At 33.9% G+C, this 5,269-nt stretch overlaps 1 non-coding gene across 1 annotated transcript; it reads left to right on the top strand.

Moving 5' to 3' along the window:
• The first annotated feature begins 232 nt into the window (after positions 1 to 232).
• Positions 233 to 339, top strand: LOC122695799. The gene has a single exon (XR_006341552.1). It is a non-coding gene; the product is annotated as a U6 spliceosomal RNA (small nuclear RNA).
• The last annotated feature ends 4,930 nt before the right edge of the window (positions 340 to 5,269 follow it).

The following is a 5,269-nucleotide window of genomic DNA, read 5'->3' as shown; positions in this document are numbered from 1 at the left end:
ATAATGGTATTAAATGGTTTAAATAGACCTAGTTAACAAATTTCAGAATACCTGAATTTGTGACCTAAATTGTTGAAGAGTTGAGTAGAGGACCACCCCCCCACCCCCCGCCCAGCCAAGAATTTACCTTGTTGACAAAAATGTCAAAATAAGAACAACACCTCTTTTCTGAAAAAATTGGAGACACTGATGGTGAGATCTAAGATTTGAGAGATATAAGAGTGGTCATTTCGTGCTCGCTTCGGCAGCACATATACTAAAATTGGAACGATACAGAGAAGATTAGCATGGCCCCTGCGCAAGGATGACACGCAAATTCGTGAAGCGTTAAGAAAAAAAAAAAAAAAAAAAGAGTGGTCATTTCTCTCTTATCTCTATTTCACTGATGGGTCTGGCTACTGCCAAAACCACATGGATTGTTTGTTATTCAAAAATTAACCCTATGACAACATTAAATGCTACTGCTATTTTTTTATGTTGCCTTGTGACATATATCAACATAGATCAACTCACTTCCTGGAAGTGGTGAAAATTCTATTTTTCTTTAAAGCAATTAGCAGGAAAGAGAAGAAAGGATTTGCTTGTATCAGGTGGAAGCAACAGTGTATCTTCCCTGTCTTATCTCAGGACTATGGCAGCTCTTGTGCTGTCTTAAATTATTTACAAGGGAAATCAATCATCTGAATATTCTACAGAGTACCATGTTATCCCAATGTTGGTTACTCCAAATGATGGGATCTGGTAAGCAGAAAGTAGCTACTTACCATTCATTCTAGTAAAATGTTGATGTGCTAGTGGTCAAAAATTAGCCCAATGAAAATTCTGTGTCCTGTCAGATTACAGAAGTTTCTAGAGCTTCAGCGATTTTAAACATGCTGGGACAACACCTCTAAACTCAGAGGCACTTGGCACTGCCTGACACTGAAGAAGTGGCAACATTCATCTTGTTTCTTTTCAGACTTTAGAGGCAATATGAACCACAAAGGGCTTCATGCTCCAACACACATCAACTCATTAAAGCTATACATTTTCGAGTGGAGTCAAGAGAAAAAATATGGCTGTTCAGAAAGTTCAAACTGAAGAGAAAATCTACTGAAAACTAAGTCCATGAACCTGCAGATACAACGTTTCTCACGCTGCCAATCATAAACAAAAGGTGCTTTATGGATCCTCTGGATGGCTCTACTACGGTCATGATAGCTCAGACTCTGAGGATTTCGCAGCAAAATAATGGCCTCTGCCAGTGATAACATTTCTCTTTTTGAAAGGGAACTCTTATCTTTTTACTAGACCTTGATAGAGACTGAACATATAGCCATGGTACATCCCATGATTCTAAGCCCTGAGTTGACATACATTGAGTAAAACTTAAGCCACTGAGCCATAAAAATTGTTTTCAGCATTAATTTTCTGCTATAATATTAGAACAATAAACAATACATTTGGAGCTGTGTTGTTCACTAGGATACCTCTTAGTACTTTCGTGACCAAGATAATAGGAATACAGAGCAGTCCGATGAATTGAGGACCACTGAGGACACAGATTCTTCAAATTTAATGTTTGGATCACTTCATCAAGTAAAGAAACCTGGAGAGCTTAGGTTCTAGCTGTGTGCAATTGGGGGATAAAATTTTACTAAATGTCAACTATAGCCTCATGGCCAGCACAAGTGTAAGAAACACAGCAGCTAGATGTACTTAGACTACAGCTGTACTAACTAAAATGAGTTGTGTTCTTTTCCTGAGTTGTGGTACTTAACTACGCAATTTAGAATTTGGAAGAGAGTTTGTACTTCAATCTGGCTTGGGTATGGTGCTTAGTAAGAGTTTAAGTTTAAAACTCAACATTTAAAAAACTAAAACCATGTTATCTGGTCCCATGACTTCATGGCAAATAGATGGGGAAAAAATGGAAACAGTGACAGATTTTATTTTCTTAGGCTCCAAAATCACTGCAGATGGTGACTGCAGCCATGAAATTAAAAGATGCTTGCCCCTTGGAAGAAAAGCTATGGTAAAACTAGACAGCACATTAAAAAGCAGAGACATCACTTTGCCAAAAATGTCCATGTAAGTCAAAACTATGATTTTTCCAGTAGTCATGTTCAGATGTGACAGTTGGACCATAAAGAAGGCTGAGCACTGAAGAACTGATGCTTTTGAACTTTGGTGCTGGAAAAGACTTTTAAGAGGCCCTTAGACTTCAAGGAGAACAAATCAGTAAGTCCTTAAGGAAATCAACCCTGAATATTCATTGTAGGGACTGATGCTGAAGCTGAAGTTCCAATACTTTGGCCACCTGATAAGAGCCAACTCATTAGAAAGGACCCTGATGCTGGGAAAGATTGAGGGCAGGAGCAGAAGGGGCCAACAGAGGATGAGATGTTTGGATGGCATCATTGACTCAACGGACATGAGTTTGAGCAAACTCCAGGAGACAGTGAAGGACAGGGAAGCCTGGTGTTCTGCAGTCCATGAGGTCACAAAGAGTCAGATATGACTGATTGACTGAACAATAATAACAGCTTAAGTAAGTTTCTTAAAAGATGGGATCATCTTCTTACAATAGATGTTCACTTAAGGTTAATTATAAACATAAAAGATTAAATAAAATTAATTTATGTAACAGAGTCATACAATCACTGAGTTTCATTCATTTTTGAGTGTCATAGTAGGTTAAGAGGTTTGTTGAATAACACAGTAATATTTGTTGATTGTTAACAGTGAATTTTCTGGGAATATCTCTATCCTATTCACTAGTTTAGTTATCTCCAGGTACTCCCAAATGATTTTAGATTTTTTTTAAATTAACATCTCTTTATTTTCTGATACCATTATAAAACTGATTACTTGAGTTGAAGTCAGAGGCAGTTACTCCCCAAAATGTTAAGTAAAATGGTATACAATATCAGTAATAAAACACTAAATTTTGTATTGTCTTTACCACGTTTGATCTTCTGAACAATTCTGTTGAGCAAGATAAAAGACTACATGTATTTTATCTTCAGGAACATAATGGTATAATTATTTAAACAGATTATATTATAAATCTAAGTTGTGAAGTTGTTTACAGAGTTAGCTTTTTTCCTCTCTCTAAATCAGTAGTCTAACAAGGATTAGAAACTCCTGATATGTTTTGGTCTATTTATTGTGAATATTTCTTAGCGTTTTCTAAATCATACATAAGCATAATGAGTATGTATTTTTCATAAAAATAATGAATATATGAAATTGTCAAAACCTATACAATATAGTAAAAAGTTAGATATCAGGGATATTTTATTTGGGGCTTAAATAATTTTTAATTGCTAAATCCATGGAAAAAATATTTTCAGCATAATAGATTATAAAAACTGACTCATTAAAAGTGTAATATCAGTTAATATTAAGGTTTTTTTTCCTTTGGAAAGTTTTTTTCTTAAAGTAAAAATATGTTGATATAGCTGACAAGGAGATTTCCATAAGCTTTACTAAGTCTTAACCTCTTTAAAGTTCATTAAAATCAATGAAGAAACTTATTCACAAATGGATAGACATGAGTTCTTATCATGCACAAGTAAACAAAGAATATGATGTAAAATTATCTGTGATATATTCAGAAAATGTTTCTCTCCTGTCTCCATGACATTTTGATTCAAAATATCATACTACTCGTGAATACTCACTATTTGTAAACCACAGATTATGTTCAGAAATAAATGATGGCTATGGTTTCCAATTCTGTAAATGATTGTTAATCTTTGGTCTTACTTAGATTCAAAGAATGATCCAACAAATAGAGTGAGCATGACATTTAAATCATCTGAAGATAATTCTGACAATGTTTGGGTGAAAGATTGAAATTTCCCAACATAGGCTAGTGCACTTCTCAAATTCTTCTTTTCTTTTTTTAAGAAGTGAAAGGTTTCAGAGATCAAATCTGCTGCAGCATCCACAGAAGCCAATCTATTATCAACAAGACTGTCATCGCTCAGAATCACTTTATGTCTTGTCACTTCTGACATTCTCGCTGAAGCTAACTGTAGCAACAAGCTGCAGAGCTGACATTTATGCTTTTGTATGACTGCTCATGATGAGCAGTCCTACTCAAGTCAGCTGCCAAAAGTACCAAAAAGGGATCAAAACATCTTCATCCTAACTATTAAGACAATCTAATAAATAAAATTTAATTACTGAAATCCGTTGGAAAAAAATATCTATAATCATAAGAATAATGCAAGTGGAGAAACCAACCTGACTTTCCTGTCACACAGATAGATAATCATGCAAATAAATATTTTAAATGTTAAAGAAGTTTAAAGAATATTTTCAGTCCCCTTGTTGTATTTGATTTTATTTATTTTTGAAACTATTGAAAGTGAGGTAAAGTGTTTTGTTATCCAAAAAATATTTACAGTTACTGCAGATTTTTCCTTCCTTTAAAATGAAAGTGTGTGTGTGTATCTGTATCTCTGACATTACTGAAAATCTACCTCATTAGTTAGTGCCAAAATATGTTTTTAATGTATGAATAAATGAGAAAATGATGTATGTAATAATATAAGGACATCTGCAGTTTACTTATTGAATTTCTCCAAATCTTTGATTTACTATATACTTTTTCCTATAACATTCGACACTCTTTTAAATCACTATCTGTACCTTTTAGACATAACATTTTGGTGAATTTTTCCGAGGAAGAAAAGAAGCATATTAGATAGTCAACTGTAAGTTTGTTTACATAAAATTAAAACATCACTAACACAATCTCATTATAAATAAAGTTTCATATAAAATATATCTTCATGATTCAGAAGTACATTTGCAGAGTGAAATCAGATTGCTTATTATAATTTTGACTTAAATTTTGGAAAAGAATAATTTTTCCACTGTATATGAATCCTTCCTTTTTATTCATATATTGAGCATACTTTAACTTACTACAGTTCTTGTTGAAATAATTATAATTCACAATGTAGGCAACTATTTATTAACCTAAAATTGTACATCTCTAGATGTACAATTCTACAAAGGTAGAATTTTGGGGGACATCATGTTACCTGAGTGTAATTAAGCATTTGATTCTGGGGTTTGCCCCAAATAACTATCTAGTCTTCATCTCACATAAAAACAATGCAACATTTTAGACAGGTCTAGCCAGCTTTCTGTATTCTGAAAAATTACATGAGCCTTTACAGAAAAATGTGAAAGTGCTACACTCAATATGCCAGCAAATTTGGAAAACTCAGCTGTGGCCACAGGACTGGAAAAGGTCACTTTTCATTCCAGT

The sequence above is a fragment of the Cervus elaphus genome, chromosome 5 (genome assembly GCF_910594005.1).
Source record: "Cervus elaphus chromosome 5, mCerEla1.1, whole genome shotgun sequence".
NCBI lineage: Eukaryota > Metazoa > Chordata > Mammalia > Artiodactyla > Cervidae > Cervus > Cervus elaphus.
Note: the sequence above shows the minus strand (reverse complement) of the source record. Positions and strands in the feature narration are given on the sequence as shown.